Here is a 22265-nt window from a genome sequence, read left to right on the forward strand (position 1 = left end):
TCTTGATTCGCAGAAAGTTATTTTGACATTAACTTGGTTGGCTATGACGTCGGATGACCAAGTAAGTAAAACCTGTTCGGTTTCAATTCTTTGATAGTTTATGCTTATTTTAGCTTGTCGGAAGTATTGAAGGGAAAGGCGAGTGGTTTGTCCACCGGATCCTGTCAAACAAATGTAGCTAATCATAATAATTTAGGTTATGAATCCAGATGGCGGAGCAGGCGAGTTCGTTCGGGCTTCGATCCTGGGTTGAACATTTGGAGGCCAAAAAATAATGAGTCCGTATTGGGATGTGTCACAGATGAGTTGTACGTGTTTACTGTCTTGTAACCTCTTTAATGTCCCGGAACCCAAAAGTGATTCCAAAGCTGATGCGTCGAAGTAATTCTAGCCGTCGTTGATGGCGCTCTTCTGGGAGTCGTCGGGCACCATGGGGAGGTCGGCGGCGTACCAGAGCCCTTAAAGGCAGAGTGGGTGTGTGTGGCGCGGCAATGACGGAGCAATGGTGTGACAAGGTCGCAGTGACTACGCGAGGGTGGTAGCCGCTCTAATTTGCGGTGCGGGTTTTCTTCTTCCAGAATTGAATTTTAAGGTTTCAGGTTTCTTACCAAATTTTTCCCGGCTGGTGCAGTTGTTGAGCCATGGCGGAACTATGTCCGCTGTGATGGATGGGTCCTTCTCACTCTTCTAATCTTTCACGGTTTGGGATTGGTTTCGAGCTTTGTTGCAGGTCTAGGTTTCCCTAATTAGGATTAGGATTCCGGTTGAAAAGGTTGAGGTTTTGAACTGGGAAGAACTCTTTTAGGGTTCCGATGCTTGCGTTTTCGGTGTTCCGGGTTGTTGTCGGCGTTGCGCGAGTGGCGTCGCCTGAGATTGTGCAGCCTGCGAGAGGAGGCAGAGATTTGATGAGGTTGTTCCAGGGGTTGAACCAATCTTGTAGCCAATGATGGGGAGGTTCAAGGCCTCCGGTTGCAGAATAGGGTAAGGGGAGAATGTTGCTGATGAGGAACCGCATGGTACCGATGAGGGAGTGGAGCATTTCGAGGGTTTGCTTGTCGACCTCGACATGGTCGGTGGCGATGGCGCAAACATCGGGGACGAAGTCCATGCACCACTCGTGCTCCTCCTCTTGCAGCTTGAACGAGATGCCACGAACTGCCACGAACAACGCTCATCTGGATGTGCTTCATGAGACGATCACCACCTCTTCTCGCGAGGCCACTAGGGCGTGACCCTGCATTAGTTCAAAGGTTCTGGTTGGTTCCTCCGAGGTCCACGGAGGGCACTGGGATGAGCAAGCGGCTGTTGATGCAGAGGCCACCAAAGTCGCCGGCTGCGCGGTCCCTGCCGGAACTGGGGTAATCAAAGCATTCACTCGGATATTGAATTATATTAAATTATTCAATAAAGAATAATAAAATAAATTTAGGATAAGGAGACGTCGGAGCCCTCCTGCTGCAAGCGGATTCCTGGCGTTGACGAAAGAGAAAGGAATTTGGAATCGCGCTCTGAGTCGTCTGTAATATGTATGCGTGTGAAGGACCTTCGCTTGGAGAATTTCAATATATCCAGCACATCAGATTTTCACATCTTCAAATTGTGAGAATGGTTAGCGGTTGATGGAGCTCTCCATCTAAACGCCTTCATCGAGCTTTAGCAGCCATGACCGGATGGCAATGAATATATCGGAGGTGCCGTCGGCGTCAGCATTCCTCTCTATGTTTCTGGACCCCTCCCCACCATAACCTATCTATTCTTTCTCGGGACATCGGAACTGTCCCAGGAACTAGACGAGCTTCCACCTGCTGTATCTGAAAAAGCAAAATTTAGTAGAACCTGGATTGCAGGATGTGAAATTGTTTTAGGTATAACGATGTCAAATCTCAACTGAGCTTGAGTTTCTTAATCAACCTAATCTTATCTTGGATATGTTGAATAAAGCATTCACGCCACGTCAAATTATTGCATGAAAGCAACTTATCAAATATCGAAGTTTCTATGATATGACTATTTTCCCTTTTAAAGTAAAAATAAGTTTTTTGTTTTCTTTTCAATATAAGTTCTCCACTGGAAGTTGACGTATTAGTCAAAATTGTCGACAACATTATGATATATCACATTTTTTAAGGATATATGTGATTGTCATGTACCTAGAATAGGTGGTAAAATAATAAAATATTAATGAGAAAGTTTAGAATATTAGGGATTTCCCACTCATCTTTTACTAAACCTCAATCGACGGCACAAATATGATGAGTCTTTTCGAATGTAGACTCAAGACCAATGTCCATAATATTCAGAGCGTGCGTTTGCTTCTTCGTGGCTCCATGGGGATATCGCTCGGCCTCACGGTGGGTGTCAAAATGTTTCAGCAGGATTTAGAGCCCTAATCCGAAACATTCAAAGTTGTCCGCTCTGATGTCCAGTTGTGTTGTCTTCTCTCTTCTTCTTGTCCAAGCCGCGGGGGACGGTGCCTTCAAAAGACACTCCGACACTCAAGTCAATGACCTCGCGTAGTAATCTTGTAATCAAGATTAATTATCAGAGCTCTAAGTTCAGTTCCAGTTCAAGTTACCTGTCTCCTTTGCCAGAAATATATTTATAAATTATAATGACCTTACCGTTAGGTCTGACTCATTAACCACCAATGAATGACAATATTAATTGTCAATAAATGACAATTATTTTCATTAAATCCACGACAGTTATTACTATTGATTACCTTAACGACTCTTTTTACCGATCGGTTCATTGACCTGAGAGGTACCATCGATCTGCCGACTCTTCTGCCCCTTTATCGTTCGGTTGGTTGCGAGCCCATTTTACCAAGCGGTTAACTGTTTGTCCGCTCAGTTCATTTGCCTAGGAGGTACCATCGGTCGACCATGTGCTCAAAATAACTTAGAGGCTCTCTTTCACCTTTACCGTTCGGTCGGCTATAAGCCCATAGTAACAGTGCACTTTATGTTTTCGCATCTTCCTCCTATCGTAGGCTCACCGTTTTTGTGGCTCAATTGTCTTTTTGTCATTTCTTCTTCTTTTTGTTGCAAAATAGCAATGTAAAGTTTGATTTTCACCCAACTTTGTTCTTGGATACCTCACTCTATATTTTGAGTTAAAAAGAGTCAATTTCATATTAATTGCATTCAAATCAAGCTTCATATTATATTTTGGAAGAATATAATATGTTGTTTCAGCATCCCCTACACTATTGTAACAGGTAACAACATGTAGTTCATAGATAGAAAGTTTATGGATCATAAAAATTGAAAAGGTTCAATTACATTTTAATCTCTAAAATTTGAGACAATTCTCATTTTAATTTTCAAATTTATTTATTTTTTAATCATTCAAAATAAAAAAAGTGTTTTTAAATATAAAATCTGAGAGATTTTAAAATTATTATAAAATTTAAATCTTTAACTTTAAATTGTTGATCTTACCAGGATCTTAAGTGTGGATTTACATGTAGGTGGTGAGATCCTATCGGTGGGTTAAATACTCTTGTGGCCAAAATTGAATCTCTTATTGTTCAAAGGGGATATTTACATGCAAAAAACTCTCTGATGCTCAAGACAAAAAAAAGAGTTTGGATCTTTATGAATGTAGGGAATATGAGTGATTGTTAAGTGAGTATTCCTTAGAAAATATTAGTTGTATTTATAGGATCTACGTGAGTCGTTGACCTATGTTCCCATAAGCTTGAGCTTTTTCATAATGAAAAGACTTAATGGACATTGTTGGATCATGTTCTTTTGTATGTATATTGGGTCAAATAGTAATAATTATAAAATTTAGTGGTCAGATATTAACATATGTATTCATAGTATATTTGTTTTAAAATTTTGAAATCAAAATTAAATTTACTTTATATTTTTTATACTTAAAACATAATTAAATTATTTTTAAAACTATTAAATTTTATTAGAAAATACCATGACTTATTTTTTGTTTTAGCTACCTTTCTTTGTTGACTTAACCATATTCATGTAATGTTATACACTTAACGTTTACTTTTATTTTAAAGAGGAAGAAAAGGTTAAATCCACTTCGATTTTAAAGACGATTAAATATATCCATATAAAAGGTATACAAGTAAGTCTTCATTTATGCTATCTTATAATATATATATATATTTATATATATATATATAAATATATATATATATATATATATATAAATATATATATATATATATATATATATAAATATATATATATATATATATATATATAAATATATATATATATATATATATATAAATATATATATATATATTTATATATATATATATATTTATATATATATATATATATATTTATATATATATATATATATATATATATATATTAGTACTTGTAAATAAACTAATTAAATATATTATAATTGTTTTGGTATATGGGACGAGTCTTTTTTTTCAAAGGCATTTTTTCACTTCTTATCTTCAAGTTTAATTTCTATTCGTTAATGCCACTCAGGGGTATATGTCAAAGGTTTTGCAATGGCAAAGTTAGTTTGGTTTCGAGAGTAGGGATATTAAATGCGTAATTAATAGATTCCTACCACCTTATGTCAAACTTGTATTTACAACTTTTGTATTATGCTTTGAATTAGGGTCAATCTAATTATTGCCAAACATGACTAATCATGATTAAGACTTGATCAAAATGGTTTTTTGAGTTGACATGTTTTTACCTGTTCGGTCGCTATGAAGGGTTAATTGTCTGGCTATTAATTGGTCAGTTGGTCCATAATGTACACAAACCCCCTAAACTTGGGCATGATCTAAGTTGCGAAGGGAATTGTGCTTTGGTCGTTTGATATTATGTGTTGCCTTTCTAGTTGGTCATTTGTGATGAATTATGACCATTGAGGGTGAGAACTGGGACACTTCAAACTTCACACCTATGAAAATGTTAAATGTTGGATCATTCTGAACCGTTAGATGTAGAAAGATCTAACGATCGAGGCTTTCCAACAACTGAGGTAAGCACCTCTATAAATAGGAATGGGCCTGACCTATCATTTTCATTTTTTCTTCCAATTCTTCTTCTTAACCACTCGTTTTCTTTCTTAATGAATAATGTCAATCGTTCGCCTTTCTTCATCTGAGGAGTCTTCTAGTATCTACCCATTTGCTAGAAAAACGTATTATCCACTCATTGTAAGGTACAATGAGGTATTCAGATATGTCTATCTTTTAGAACTTTTTCTAGTAAAGAATGTTCACCGAACTTCATTGGCCAACCAATATGTTGCCAATGTCATAATCTACGATCTTAACACTGTAATCGTTGTAAGTGAAGGTAACTGAAAGCATAATTTTTGTCCTCCTTTCAACCAAATGCACGATTTTAAGTGCTCAGATATATTTTTTGCATGCAATCGTTGAGGAACCTCCTCCTGCAAACCCTTTGGAGATGGTATTGATTACTCCTCTTTGCGGACGGTCTCGACTATGACTTCTACTTTGCTGAGATGATTCTCTACGATGGTCGGTCCTGAATGTTCGTCAATGACTTCGAGTTGGCCTATGTAGGGTGACCTTTGTCCTAGGTGGGGGCATCAAATCTACACTAAGAGCTTTCTTTTAGAATTTTTGCTTGCGGAGCGTTCAAAGATGAATATTGATGGAAACACGACCTTTTAACCAGTTCTTTGAATCTCTAGTTATGTCCTTTATCATACAATTTCTTCTTAGCTTCTTTGTCACTTGACAAGGCCTCTACTCACATTTGTTTCCTAAAGTCTTGCATTTCTTTCACATGCATAAACTTGGTCGCTCTTTGTAAGCTCGTCCAAATTCTCTACGAGTTGCATGTACAAGCTATCCGCGAAATGTCGTAATTGCAAGGCCATAATCATATGGTGCATAACGACTTTAGAACTGAGATTATGTATTTACCTTGCAACCTTACCGAACAGCTCCACAAACTCTCAAAGAGACTCCTTCTTTTCTTGCCTAACATTGATCAAGGCAATTGAAGTTAAGTAATGCAGTCGGCTAATGGCAAATTGTGTTCCAAACTTCAAGAGAATGGTAAAAAAATTGTATATAGAGTTCGGGGGTAATGAAGAGAACTAGGCCAAGGCTTCTCCTTTTCAACGAGATTGAAAAAACTCTAAATCAGACAACACCGTTTCTAGTATAGAGTGTTATTTAGCGCATGAACGTTCTAAGATGTTCATCAGGGTTAATGGAGCCATCATACTTGTCAAAGACGAACCTTTTCCAATTGTCTGGCAAAGAAACCTCCATTATCCCTATCATGAATAGAAACATCTCGATTGTGTTCATTGTTGCGGCAAACAGGTATCCTTACTAGCCCCCGAGTTTCCTCCTTGTGTCGTTTGGTCAGGCTCTTCATGTTGCTTGGTCGATAATGATAGACTTAGTGTGGAAGGGAAAAAGTTTTTGACGCTCTACCCTTAGAACATTGCCACATTTTCATAATGGAGGCTTATCAATTCTTCCTCATACTTGCATCATATCTCATCCACTTATTTCTACAGGTTCCTTATCATCCCCACAAGGTTTGACTAGTTGTCAAACGCTTCTTCTACAATGACATTGCTCGTCATGTTCCTTGTGATCACCATGAAATTACTACAATTTCTTGTTTGGATCCATAAAGGGTGCCAAAATGTTTTGGTATGTAGGGGCAAGTCTTCTTTCCAATGGACAATTTTTCACTTCTTATCTTCATGTTCATTCCCGTTCGTCAATGTTGGTCGGGAATACCTTTCAAAGGTTCTCTGATGTCAAAGTTAGTTCGATTTCAAGAGTATGTATAATAAATGCGTAATTAATGTGTCTTCTACCACCTTACCTTGGACCTCTACTTATAATTTTTGTATTGGGCTTTGAATTATGATCAATTTAATTGTGGCTAAAACATAACTATTCATGATTAAATTTCTAATCAAAATAGTTTTTCAAATTGATACGTTTTTACTTTTACCATTTGATCGCAATAAAGGATTGAATGCTCGACTATGAATTACTGGTCGATTCATTCTGTATAATTATACTAAAATTATTCTGTAATAAAAATTATATGTAAAATTAAATATTTTAAATACTTATTTGTTTTAGTATTTACATCAAAGTTGTTCTGGTATAGTGTCGAGTCACCCAAGTCCTGCACAATTTTCTCCAAGCTCTGTTCGGTCATTACTCTCCCAATCTTCTGTCCACCGACCAAAGGTGTACCTGCCAAAGGTGCTCCGATGTCAAAGTTAGTAATAGTCCAATCGGTAATTTGAGTGTTGTAATAAATGCGCAATTAGAGAATCTGCCTACCTCCTTCCTTTGACCTGTATTTATAGTTTTGGTTATGGGCTTTGGATTAGCGAGACCTTAATCAAGGCCCAATGACAACCCAATCACTAATTAATCAGTGTTTTACCTTAACCAACCGAGAGCTCGCTTACCATACGTAGTCGTCTAGCCTCATCACTACTCGTTTATCGTCTGGTTCTGGCCATCCGGGGATCCTCTAGTACACTAGGCCCCCCAAGCCCTAAACAATCTATTGTCGTTGGGGTTTGAGTGTTAAATGGTAAGACAATCCTAGTTTAAATTGGTTTTTGGCGGGAAAAACACGTGTCACATTATCGCAAGTTGTCGTCCTCGGGTAGTGGTATTGTCACATGATCTGGACCATTGATCGTGCCAGATTTCGACGGTTGGGATGAGTTGGTAGTTTTGAAACTTTTCCTATAAATAAGAGTGCAGGGTGCCGTCATTTTCACACTTCTCTTCTTGCTTCCTTTCATATAGTCCGGTATAATATTCGTTTTCCAAGGTAATTAATAAATGGGTACCATTCGTGTGAGTTCCTCAGAGGGATCAGCGAGTAGGGATGGTGGGGATTCGTCGGCTAGCAATGGGTATTCCTCCCCCAGCTCCGTGTCATCATCCTTTCTTGAAAGGCTTGACCAGGAAAGGGGATCCACTAGTGCAGAAAGGGCTTTAGACGTCTGTTATTTTGGCCTTTTAACGTCCGATCCAGATCTGACGTCTTTGTGGGTGACGTTAATAAGACGTCGAACTAGATATACCAAACGTCTATATAGTTGTCAGACTGGATATACCAGACGTCTATATAGACGTCGGATGTGGATATACTAGACACATATATAATCGTAGAATATGGGTATACCAGACGTCTATATAGACGTCAGATGCATCCATATCTGACGTTTATAGGCCCTGGAACGTTTTCTCCACTATAACTCATTGGACGTCTGTTTGTGCACTGACAAAGAATTTTCTTCACAGACGTCTACTTGGTGTTTTTTTTCAAAATTAATTTATTTTTACAATAAAACCACACCTGAAAAACAGAAAATTGTCCGAGAACAGTATACTATAATATATATATATATATATATATATATATATATATATATATATATATATATATATATATATATATATATATATATATCTGTGTGTGTGTGTGTGTGTGTGTGTGTGTGTGTGTGTGTGTGTTTCAACTAGAGATAGTTCTACTTAATCTAAAAAACAATCCAATACCAAAACTATCAAAATATAAACTTAAACTAAACCTAAGTAATGTTCAACAACAAATATAAGTGTTCCTAGCTCTATCTGTGCAGAAGATAAGCTGTCCTCTCCTGCCTTATTTGCCTAATTGTGTCCCCTGGTATAGAAGATGTACTCTTAAAGCGCTGCAAAATGAAGAAAGATTCATTATGGTTTCATATATGTTCAAAGATGAATTTGATTTGTAATGTATTGAAGGTATGCATCATTACCTCATTCGAGTCATCTGTAATGGCAGCTCGAATGATGGTCTTAATCCAAGACATGACATAGAAGCCACATTCCCATGAATCTAGCTGCTTGTTACACTAAAATGACAAACTAAATTGTCAAGAATTTAGATCATTCAATAACATAGAAAATGAATTAGAACTATAAATGATTTACAACCTTTGGATACAAAACTTGAACTAGTTGACCTCGGGATTTACCCATAACTCTATGTAGATTGAAAACACAAAGTAAAATTAATATAACTATATTTATCATAAAAATTTAAGGTCAACATGAAATTCAAAGTCATTTTTGGAGAAACACTTACCCTTGAAGCATGTTTCTCATGTCATTTTTCATCTTCCTGTGCAGCGAACAAAACCATATAATTCTACATTGTCTGGGAATGATGACCATCAACTACCAGTGAGACCTATCATGAATCATAAATAGTTAGTAAACTAATTAAGTAAACTTTAATGAACTTTTACATAAAATAACACATACCCATCAATGTATGGCACAAGGTATACGTCTCTATTTGACTCAGTCATTCATGTTTGCAAATAATTTTGTTTACTTTCAAGTGTGTTACCAGAAGGTTGAATGGTCCGAGGTTCAACAAATCCGTACATGGAAGACCGACCTTGGTCTACAATGATTGTGTCCATGTACCTAAAACAACAAAGTTAAGTTGTTAGAAACTAGGAATCTAAATAAAACTAATATGGAAGACAAAATTAACTATCTTACGTGCACCATAGTTGAAGGATGGAAATATTCAACATCATCTCTCCCCCAATGATCTCCAATGCATCATTAAATGTGATATATAATGGCACATGGGGCAGGGAGACCAAATACTCTTAAATCCCAATATATTTCTAATGCTCTTCTCTTCAACCTGGGTAATCTTGTCATTAGCTTTGATAAAGGATCATCCTCCGCTTCAACCATCTCGTCATCTTCATCTATGACTGGCTCATGCATCGGCTGCTTCTGAGGACGTGTGAACTGAAGATAAGAACTTTAAAGTTATGAATAAATATTTTTAAATTTAACAGAAATACTAATAATAAAAATATTATACCTGTGGAGTACCAATGTGTGACATGATCAATGCTCTAGGCCATGCTATAAATGATCCCATGGCCTCCCCCACAAAATGAATTTCTGGAGTGGGTACAAGCACCTGAGCCTGGGGATCCCGAACCTCGTCAATCGCCACACGCACGTGGTGGGGTACTATGGGAACACCATGAATAGTTTGTCCTCCCTCAAGTACTCGTATGACAGCCACAATGCATGGGGGATCCCCATCAACCAACAGCTCATACTGACCACTATACTCAGTAGGTTCTACAGCAGAGCATGATCCTCTAGTGCTGACACGAGGTGTTGTGGGAGCTTCAGTGGGCAACCTCATGGTGTCCTGCGTCATGGAATGCAGTTTCTCTTCAAGCGCTATTTGTATTTCTTTTTGTTCTTATAGCTGCTCCACGAATCGTTGTTCCATTGATCTCATGCTTTTGTTGAGTCTTTCCTCCCACTGAAGATCCATCTGCCTCAGTGCGTCCTGACTCGTTGATTGAGTGTCTTTTTGTGTAGGGCCAAAGTAGTCACGAAGAACAATCATCCTAGGAACTCCACATACACGTCCTGGGTGCTCGGACTTTCCAATGGTCGTTGTTAGAATGTCGTCCCTACCTTGGCCAGCAAATGTTCCCTGAGTCTGCTGCTCAACCAACTCATCCTGCACATAAAAAAACTTTGTTACTTAAAAGACATGCTATGATAAATACATAATCAAACAATATTTAGAATTTGAACTTACAATTTTTTGTGAGATAAAGGCAGTTGACGAAGATGTCATGTTCCCATAAGATTTAGTCCGAGCAGCCTTCCACAACTCGTACTTAGTAGGTGCAGGTGCTAAGTCGAGGGACTCAAGCCCCAAGGCATCCACTCGACTCTTTCTAATTTTCTTCTCAATTTTTGCATAACCACCTCGTGATAACAAGTGTAATGCATCATTTAGCCTTTACCTTTCTTAGGTGGCTAACCTTTTACCCTGTGAAACCACGTATATTCATAACTGTAAAATAATAATAAACTACATGAAAGACTTTGTAGATGTTAAGAAACATACCTTCCATTCCTCAGACTCTCTAGATGCACGAAACTGCATCCACTCCTCCTTTGTGAAGGTATAATGCTGACATGGATTCTAATGTTGTCTGTCTCCAAAGACATATAGACATGTCAGCCTTGTCTTGAAATCCCTCCATTTGACCGCTATATGCGATAACACTTTCCATCTAATCTATCCAGTGTTTGGAATATCATAATGTTGTTGTTTAAAACAAAGAACATGTTAATGACATAATAAGATCAAAGAAATAAGTATATCAAATTTCTTTTAAGTAAACATACCTGAATATCTTGCCATAAGAGATTCTTCTCGACCTCTGGGACGTCATCCCAAGATGCATGAATGATAGAAACATGGCTTTTTGCTAACTTACCCAGATAACTCCTAAACCTTTCAACATTTGGCCCTGATGGCACACCTGATCTGGGGTCAATTTCAACATGTCTCCTTTGTCCATCAACGCGTCCGGATGTCACATTTGGTAATCAGGTGGCGCCTCGACCACGTCTGGTCTGTCCTGATCCTGAGTCTGAGGTCGACATACCTGAAAAATATATACAAGGTTCGTACTAATTCAAATATGATGAATAAAACTACATATAAAGTCATTACCAAAAATATCACAAAACCTATTAAGATATTGTTTTCTCCCAGATCCCTTCATTGTGATCACTACGAATTGCGTGGATGTCATCGTCAACTGATAACGGTTTAAAATACCGTTATCTGTGATGTAATTTTGATACTAAAAGCAACCTTTTTCACTTAGAAACTTGCTTGGACTCATGCTTTTTCATTAAATTGTGTGAATAAGAGAATTGAGGTTGAATTTGATGATTTTATGACTAATTCCCTTTCTTTTGATAGAAAATGAGTTAATATAGGAAGCAGAGATGAAGTGTTAAGGATATAGAGCCCAGAAGGGCTTAAAAAAGTACCAGAAGAGAGAACCACATGAAGCTTGGGCGAGCTGCAGGAGGCTTGGGTGTGGAAAAATCGACGTCCGCTGCCCGGGCGACGAACCTCGAAGCTTGGGCGAAATTGAAGGCTCAAGCCCTATGGAAGTCGACATCTACTGCTCGGACGCCCTAAATGGGGCGCCCGAGCGTCGCGCGTTGCTAATCCGACCCAGTTTTTGCTCTGTTTCAACTCTTTTGGACCGGACCGTGTTTCTCCTCTTTTCCAACTTTATTTAAAGGACCCAGGAGCTCTAGGTTTGGTATCTCTGGCAGGAGCAACACAACAACACACTCTTCTACTCTCTAAAGGCGGATTTGGAGGCAGGAGCTTCTTCTTATACTCTTAGGATTTTACTATCTCATGGTTTTCCATTGTTCATATAGTTTCCCCATGTCTATGGCGAACTAAACTCTATTTGTTGTTGGGGAATGATGTAACCTTGTGAACTCTCATGTATTTGAATTGATTCTTATTTTATATGCTTTATTCATTATTTGTTAGGGAATTCATTTATTTATAATGCTTGCTCTATTTAACTCATTTAGTGCATGATTTATGAATTGCATGAGTGCTAGGAGGTTCCTTATAATTCAGGTTCTTGTTGAATTCTGCCAAGGGTAATCTTTCTCAAGGATGAGGGTATGAGTACCTGGTCGTCTTAAGCTCTTGATCTTCAGACTTAATTCTCTAGGAACGCTAGGAATTGCACGAAGTAGGAATTAAGGCAGGCTTATTGTGCCAAGGGATTGGATTCTAAGTACTTTAGTGAGTGACGTTAACATTAATGCATAAAGAGGAATTCTTATATACATGAGAGGGAACTTGGTGAAATCTAACTCCAACAACATATTTATCTCATATTAAACAACATTCGTTCATCTTTGTGTTACTCTACTATTGATCAATTTGCATTCATATTTAATTTTTTGTCTTTGCATTTCAAACCAACAATCTCGTTTCTTTGAAGTCTTAATTAATTGAGTTATCACGCAATTGTTTAGTCCCGAGAGTCTTCTGGGATATGATACTTGGTCTTATCATTTTATATTACTTATGCGATTCGGTACACTTGTCGAATCATCAACAAGTTTTTGGTTTCGTTTCTGGAGATCAAAAATATTGTTAACAAGTTTTTGGCACCGTTGCCGGAGACTCATGGTTTAAACTATCCTATTTGTGTGATTCTTAATTAATTTTGGCTTTATTTTATTTTATTTTTGTACCCTCTATTTTATTTTATTTATTTTAACTAACAATAGTTTTTAGGGTTTTGTGTTTTGTTTTGCAGGATGCAATTCAGACAAGAAGTCAATTATATGGACACTCAACAAAAAGAGAAAAGGTCCAGAGGAGGAAACAATTGAGGTACAAAGCAATTGTAGTGTGATCTTGCAGAAGGCACTTCCTCCAAAAGCTAAAGATCTGGGAAGTTTCAATATCCCCTGCACTATTGGGAGCCACGAAAGAGGCAAAGCCCTAATTAATTTAGGGTCCAGTATCAACTTGATGCCCTTATCTGTATTTGAAAAGATTGGTGGTCTTGAAGTCAAGCCTACAAAGAGGAAGCTGCTGAAGATAAGTTGGTGTGGAGACAGAAAGGACAACACCAAGATTAGAGTTGGAATTGGGTGATCCAGATTGAGTTTAATGGTGTCAAGCTAGTGATGTTAAAGAAGCGCTTGTTGGGAGACAACCCAGTCTCTGAATTTTTTTATCTCTTATTTTTTTTTCTTTTTAATTTAGTTGTGTGGTTTGGATTTGATTTTGTTTTTGTGTGTTTGAATTTTTTTAGGTTATATGCTGCTTCTGATGGCAGTAATGACAGCATCTACTGATGGATGCTTCTACAACATCTACTGATGGATGTTATGTGATTAGGCATCTACTGATGGATGCCGATAAAGATTGGAAAGATTGGTGTCTACTGAGGGATACCAATGAAGATAAGAAATATTAGCATCTATTGATGGATGTTATGTGATTATACATCTATTGATGGATGTTATCATGATGAAGACTAGGTCAAGCTAGTGACGTTAAAGAAGCGCTTGCTAGGAGGCAACCTAATGTTTTACAAACTTTTATTTTATTTTTCTGTTTTTGTTTTATTGTTTTGATTGATTTATTTTGTTTCTGTTTTATTTTTTTCTTTTATTTATTGTACTTTGCTTGAATGAACTTCACTGCTTTGATTCAATTGTGATTGTTTTGTGATAAGTATTGCTTTGTGATATTCTAGTGTATTGATTGATGTTGAGATGATGCATGATGTGTTGATATACATGTTATGGCTCAAAAAGTACGAAACAGGTGCTTGAGGTAAAATTTAATTGAGATACTGAGCAGGATGTTTTTCTGAATTCTGGGATTTGAGAGTTTACCTGTGTGAGTTTTGGGCTTCAGAGTTCTTGTGAATAATTGTTATTACTTTGGAAGCATGAATGATTTTGCCCAAATTTTCTGTGATTGAACTACTTGTTTGCAGGTTTCATATGATCAAGGCCATCTTTTATTATCCCTTAATTTTTTTAGCCTACTCATGAATTTTTTCAAATAAAAAGAGAACAGTTTGTTCCATCCTTTGAACCTTTAGCCTTAACCATGCTTTGAAAACCCTGTTTTAAATTCTTTACCTTGAGTTGAGTTGAGAATATTTGTGAGGTAATGATAAAGGTTCAAGTTGGGGGTTGCTAAAAAAATAAGCAGTGAGCACAAAGAAAAAGAAAAAGAGAAATCAAAAGAAAAGAAAAAATAAAAAGAAAAGCTCACTGCAAGGGAAAATGTTGGGAATAAGAAAAAGATCTTCTTGAAAAGAGAACCTGTATGTAATTGTTAAATTCATAAATATCTCTCTTAACTCAAGGATTTTGCATTCCTGAAAAACCATGTTTCCTCTTAGCGCAGCCAAGTTACAAGCCAAGAAAAGCCCTTGTGATAAAAACCTGCTTGTGAGTATGTTTGATTTTGGTTAAATGAAATGCAAAATTAATTTGTGTAACATTGTGATAGCAGAGTGAAAAAGGCACCAACACTATACACCTGTAAGGGAGTGAGACACTTTTGAATGCTTGAGTGATACACTTTTGAGAGCTTGAGTGAAACACTTTCCTTGGTGAGGAATAGTTCTTTGAATTTCTGATTACATCTCTCCTTGGTTGATTGATTATTCTTAAGGACAACATCTGTTGAACTATTTGAGCATCACTTTGAATTATTTGAAAGAAAGCATCTATGTATCTTGACTGATATTCTGATGATGAGCTGATTGAAGTAATGATTTGTTTTGGGAAAATGATTGTAAAAACAATGCTGAACCATTGTGATAATTGTTAAGAGTTGAGTTACATTTTGTTTTGCTTGAGGACAAGCAAAGTTTTAAGTTTGGAGTTGTGATAACAATTTAAAATACTGTTATCTGTGATGTAATTTTGATACTAAAAGCAACCTTTTTCACTTAGAAACTTGCTTGAACTCGTGCTTTTTCATTAAATTGTGTGAATAAGAGAGTTGAGGTTGAATTTGATGGTTTTATGAATAATTCCCTTTGGTTTGATAGAAAATGAGTTAATAGAGGAAGCAGAGATGAAGTGCTAAGGATATAGAGTTTAGAAGGGCCTAGAAAAACAACAGAAGAGGGAACCGCACGAAGCTTGGGCGTGGAAAAATTGATGTCGATCGCCTAGGCGCCCTCCTAGGCCGCCCGGGCGACGAACCCTAAAGCTTGGGCGAAACTGAAGGCTCAAGCCCTCTGGAAGTCGACGTCCACCGCCCGGACGCCCTAAATGGGGCGCCCGAGTGTCGCGCATTGCTAATCTGACCCAATTTTTGCTCTGTTTCGACTCTTTTGGATCGGGCCCTATTTCTACTCTTTTCCAACTTTATTTAAAGGACCCAGGCGCTCTAGGTTTGGTATCTCTGGCTGGAGCACCACAACAACACACTCTTCTACTCTCTAAAGGCGGATCTGGAGGCAGGAGCTTCCTCTTCTACTCTTAGGGTTTTACTATCACATGCTTTTCCATTGTTAATATAGTTTCTCCATGTCTATGGAGAACTAAACTCTATTTTTTGTTGGGGAATGGTGTAACCTTGTGAACTCTCATGTATTTGAATTGATTCTTAATTTATATGCTTTATTCATTATTTGTTAGGAAATTCATTTATTTATAATGCTTGCTCTATTTAACTCATTTAGTGCATGATTTATGAATTGCATGAGTGCCGGGAGATTCCTTACAATTCAGGTTCTTGTTGAATTCTTCCAAGGGTAATATTTCTCAAGGATAAGGGTATGAGTACTTGGTTGTCTTAAGCTCTTGATCTTCAGACTTAATTATCTAGGAACGCTAGGAATTGCACGAACTAGGAATTAAGGCAGGCTTATTGCGCCAAGGGATTGGGTTCTAAGTACTTTAGTGAGTGACATTAACATTAATGCATAAAGAGGAATTCTTATATACATGAGAGGGAACTTGGTGAAATCTAACACCAACAACATATTCATCTCATATTAAACAACATTCGTTCATCTTTGTGTTACTCTACTATTGCTCAATTTGCATTCATATTTAATTTTTGGTCTTTTCATTTCAAACCAACAGTCTCGTTTCTTTTAAGTCTTAATTAATTGAGTTATCACGCAATTGTTTAATACTAAGTCTCGTCGGGGTTTCCCCGTCTTTCTCCATACTAAGTCTCCTTCTTTAAAGATCCGAGGTCGCACCTTGGTGTTATATTTTCTCGTTACTACTTGCTTAAATGCCTCCGCTCTAAGGGCCGCTCGGTCCCGACACTCATCAATGGTCTAGTTCTACCCTGAGCTCCTCGTCTTTGAGTTAGGAATCTTCCAATTGTCGACGTAGGGAGGGTTGTTAATGAATAGGCAAGTGTACCGAATCGTACAAGTAATATAAAATGGTAAAACCAAGTATCATTCCCCAAAGGACTCTCGGCACTAGACAATCGTGTGATAACATGATTAATTAAGACTTAAAGAAAACAAGATCATTGGTTTCAAATGCAAAAATAGAAAATTAAATATGAACGCAGTTTGATCAATATCAGAATAGCATAGTGATGAACAAATGTTGTTTGTAATATGAGATGAGTATGTTGTTGGGGTTAGATTTCACCAAGTTCCCTCTCATGTATGTAAGAATTCTTCTTTATGCATTAATGTTAACGTCACTCACTAAATCACTTAAACCCGATCCCTCGGTGAAATAAGCATGTCCTTAATCACCACTTAAACTCGATCTCTCTCAACCTCTTATGTTTCTTTTCTCTCTTCTTCCACATTCTTCCCCTTTTCTTTTCTCTCAACCTCACTTTTTCTCTCTTCTTTTTCTTCCTCTTCCTTTACATCTTTCTCTTTTTTACTCAACCTTTCTTCTTTTCTCTCTATTTTTCTCTCATCTAAAACTTTGTCACTTCTAGTGATAATAGCTTGACATTCCTCCATAGGGTTAACTTCCATATTACTCCCAAGATCATCCAGCTTCTTAATTATGTGACAAAGTTGCCCCCTATCCTTCTGAATGTTGCTTGAGTGCTTTTATGATGAGAATCAGACATCTGTATTAACTGTTGAAGTGTCATCCATCTTAGCCATTCTTTGTGAGAGAGAGGGTTGTTGCTGCCATTGTTGTTGTGGCAGCCTATCAAATTGTTCGGCAGGTTGCCCAAATTGACTTTGACCCATGTTTAAGTGAGGTTTCCACTAGTGGTTGAAATTACCTTGGTGGAATTGAGTGTCCAAATAGTTCACTTCTTGTCCGAATTGCATCCTGTAAGCACTAGACACAAAACCCTAGAAAACACTGTTAGCACAAAAACAAGAACAAACGACACAAAACACAAATTAAAAATAGGATAAAAATAAAAATAAAAATAGAAAAAAAAATAAAGTCAAAGTTAATCAAGAATCACACAAATAGAATAGTTTAACCCGTGAGTCCTCGGCAACGGAGCCAAAAGCTTGTTGATGAATCGGCAAGTGTATCGAATCGCACAAGTAATATAAAATGGTAAGACCAAGTATCGTATCCCAAAGGACTCTCGGCACTAGAAAGTCGTGTGATAACTTGATTAATTAAGACTTAAAGAAAACGAGATCATTGGTTTCAAATGAAAAAACAGAAAATTAAATATAATGTAGTTTGATCAATAGCAGAATAACACAGTGATGAACGAATGTTGTTTGTAATATGAGATGAGTATGTTGTTGGGGTTAGATTTCACCAAGTTCCCTCTCATGTATGTAAGAATTCTTCTTTATGCATTAATGTTAACGTCACTCACTAAATCACTTAAACCCGATCCCTCGACGAAATAAGCTTGTCCTTAATCACCAGTTCATGCAATTACTAACATTCCTAGTAATTAAATGTGAAGATCAAGAGCTTTAAGATGACCAAGACTCATACCCTCATCCCTAAGGAATATTACTCTTGGGAGTTATTCAACAAGAACCTGAATTGTAAGGAACCTCCCGGCACTCATGCAATTCATACACCACGCTATGAATGGGTTAAACAAAACATGCAATAATCACAGATGAATTACTCTAACAATTAATGAAAAAGCATATGTTATTAAGAATCAATTCAAATACATGAGAGTTCACAAGGTTACATCATCCCCCAAAAACAAATAGAGTTTAGTTCATCATAGACATGGTGAAACTAGATGAACAATGGAGAAGAATGAGATAGAAAACCCTAAAATTAGAAAATGGAAGCCCCCGCATCCAAATTCTCCTCCAAAGAGTGAAAAAGTGTGTTGTTGCGCTCCTCCAGCCAAAGATACAAAACCTAGGACGTCTGGGTCCTTTAAATAGAGCGAAAACAGAACAGAAACAAGGTCTGGCCCATGTCATTGGCGCTCAAGCGCCCTAAATGGGGTGCCCGGGCGTCAAACGATACTTTATGGCGCTTAAGCGCCCAAAAGGGGCGCCCAGGCGGTGTGCGGTACAATTTTGGCGCTCAAGACCCCTTGAGGGGCGCCCAGGCGCGGTTTAGGAAGAAAACTGGACTCTAGTTGACTTTTCTGCTCTCTAGTTGACCTTTCTACACTTTGGTTGACTTTTCTCCACTTTGGTTGACTTTTCTGCATTCCGACTTCTTCATAGTTTGACTCCTCTTCCAAATCACTTCATTAACCTACTAAAACAGGGGAATTTAGTCATAAAATCATTAAGTTCAACCTCAACTCTCTTATTCACACAACTTAACAAAAAATCATGATTTCAAGCAAGTTTCTAAGTAGAAAAGCATTTAGTATCAAAATTACATCACAGATAACGGTATTTTCAACCGTTATGAAGGGTTCCCCTAACTCGACTGGTAGCATGATGTCAGTGCCATATCTAAGATTAAAAGGCGTATCGCCGATCGTCCCATGGGGGTGCATCTATACGCCTATAATACCTCCGGGAAATCGTCCACCCTCGTGCCTTTCTTCTCCCTCAATCTCCTCTTTAACTCAGCTACAATTGTCTTGTTCACGGCCTCCACCTAGCCATTCGTTTGGGGATGCTCAACCGAGCTTGTAACGTGCTTTATCCCTAAGCCTTGGTAGAATTGTCCCAGTTTCTTGTCTACAAATTGCTTGCCATTGTTCGTCAGGATCGTCCGTAGAAGGCTGAACAAGCATATTATCTTTCACATAAACTTCTACACTTGTTGGGTCGTGATGGTCGCGAGGGCCTCGACCTCTACCCACTTCGTGAAATAATCGATAGCTACTAGAATAAATTTCTTTTGTGCTCTCCCTGGAGGGAAGGGCACTACAATATCCAACCCCTGCTAGGCGAACAGTCAAGGGGAGACTATAGTGTGCAACATGCTTGATGGGGCTTGGGAGATGTTAGCATGAGCTTGACAACTTGTGCATTTTTGGACGAAGTTCTTGGCGTCTTCTTCCATAGTTGGCCAGTAATATCTTGCCCGGACAACCCGAGCTTTCAATGTGCGATGGTTGGTATGGAAGTCGCAGATACCGTTGTGGAGTTCATCCAGTATGTAACGCGCCTCGCTTCTGCTAGACACTTGAGGAGGGGAGTGAAATGTCCTCTCTTGTAAAGGTCGTCGCCCACCAAAACATACCGCGCGATCTTCTGAGCGTCTGTTGGCTGAACAGTATGTCCAGCGTCTTGTTGCTCCATAAATTTTTGGATCTCAACTTGCTAGTCGTCCGAGCCGGACATACTAATGCTCAGGCATTCTATGGATGGCTCCGACAACACCTACCGATGACGGTGGTGAGTCGTCCCTTTTCCTTTCCACTGTTGAGTTTGGACAGCATGTTTGCTCGGGAGTTATCCTCACAAGGAATATGCCTGATGTTGACTTATTCGAATCGTTTGATCAAGGCACTAGCTTTGTGGAAGTATCTAAAGAGGTGGTCGTCCTTGATCTGGAAGTCGTTGTTCATCTGACCCAACACCAGTTGTGAATCCATTCGGCAGATCACCTTTCGGGCTCCCATATCGCAAGCTAGCTCCAGCCCTGCCACCAAAGCTTCATGCTCTGCTTGGTTATTCGACGTCTTGAATTTGAATACCAAGAAATGTTCCAATAGGAAACCACCCGACCCCTCTAATACCACTCTGGCGCCCCCGCCCATCCTCCCAGAAGCTTCATCCACATACAAGTTCCACTCACCGACGAGGGAGGGGAGACGGGGGTCTATGGTAGCTCTACTATAAAATTAGCCAAATGTTGACCCTTCACGGATCCCCGAATTCTGATAATTCAATCGCCCAGCCGACCATCCGTTCTACAAGGTCGGGCTTCCTTAAGGTCTTTGAGATGGGGTGGTCCGTCTGTACAACCACTTGGTGACTTTGGAAATATGGACGGAGCCTCCTAGCCGCGTTGAGGAGTGCCAACACGACCTTCTCCACCTGCTGGTAGCATGTGTCTGTGTCTTGGAGTACACTACTCACAAAGTAAATGAGTCGGGAATCTGGCTTTTCCTGTACCAATGCGACGCTAATAGCTCCGTCTGACACTCCAAGGTATATATGCAAGTCTTCTCCTTTCAACGGTCGGTTCATGATCGGGGGGTTAGTTAATACGTTCTTCACTTCCCCGAACGCTCCTTCGCACTCTGTATCCCATACTTCATTCTTCTGAGCACCGGGCGAATGCGCTCCGCCAGTTTAGGTATGAACCGAGAGAGTGAGGTGAGTTGTCTGACCAATCGTTGAATTTCCTTGAGGTTGACCGGGCTTCTCATTTCAAGGATGGTCGCACACTTGTTCGGGTTGGCCTCTATCCCCCGGACGGTTAGCATGAACCCCAAAAACTTTCCAATTGCTACCCCGAAAGTGTATTTAGCAGGGTTTAGCCTCATGTTATACCGTCTGACTTGCTTAAAAACCTCCTCCATGTCTCGTATATGCTCGCCGTTGGACTTTGATCGTAACACCATATCGTCTACATATACATCCATGCAATACCTAATCTGGTATGCAAAAGATCTTATCTATCAAACGATGATATGTCACTACCGCGTTTTAAAGGCCGAATGACATGACGTCATAACAATAGTTTGCCTTTTCAATTAAAAAGGTTGTCTTCTCTTGATTCGGGGCGTACATTGGTATCTGGTTATAGCCAGAGTAAGTGTCAAGGAAGCTGAGCATACAATGGCCAGAGGCACCATCTACCAGGCCATTAATGTTGGGGAGCGGGTGAGCGTCCTTAGGACACGCCTTGTTGAGATCGGTGTAGTCTGTGCACATTCGTCATTTCCTCATGGCCTTCCTGACCATGACCACATTTGCCAGCCATGTGGTGTAGGTCAGTTCCCTGATAAAGTCGACCTCCTTCAGCTCCCTGACCTCTCCATATATCGCCTCCTTCTTCTCTGTTCCCACCCTTCTTTTCCTTTGGGCGACCAACTTTGATTCTTTCAATAAAGCCAATTTATGGGACATTACTGCAGGGTGGATGTCGGGCATGTCCGCTACCATCCACGTCAAAAGATCGCGATTGCGCCATAGGATAGAACGCAGCTCCCGCTCTACCTCAGGTTCCAAACCTCTCGCCATGCTGGTGACCTGTTGGTCGCCCTGTCCCACCTTAACAGGACACAATTCTCCTAGTGGTTCGATCCGATCATCAGTATTGGTGTGCGGTCAAGATCTGCATAGCCACTTCCGACCGGACCGTCTTTCGCCTGGTCGATTGGGGTAGAGCTTTAGATCGGCTGCGTAGCATTCTCTGGCCGTCTTTTGGTCAATCCAGACGGTGAACATCGTTCCCTTCTCTGATGGGTACTTCATGGTCAAGTGAGGGGTATATATTATAGCTCCGAACGCGTTCATGCATGGGCGGCCAAAGAGAACGTTATATGACGTGT

The sequence above is a fragment of the Vigna umbellata genome, chromosome 8 (genome assembly GCF_029865625.1).
Source record: "Vigna umbellata cultivar VRB3 chromosome 8, Vumbellata_1.0, whole genome shotgun sequence".
NCBI classification, from domain to species: domain Eukaryota; kingdom Viridiplantae; phylum Streptophyta; class Magnoliopsida; order Fabales; family Fabaceae; genus Vigna; species Vigna umbellata.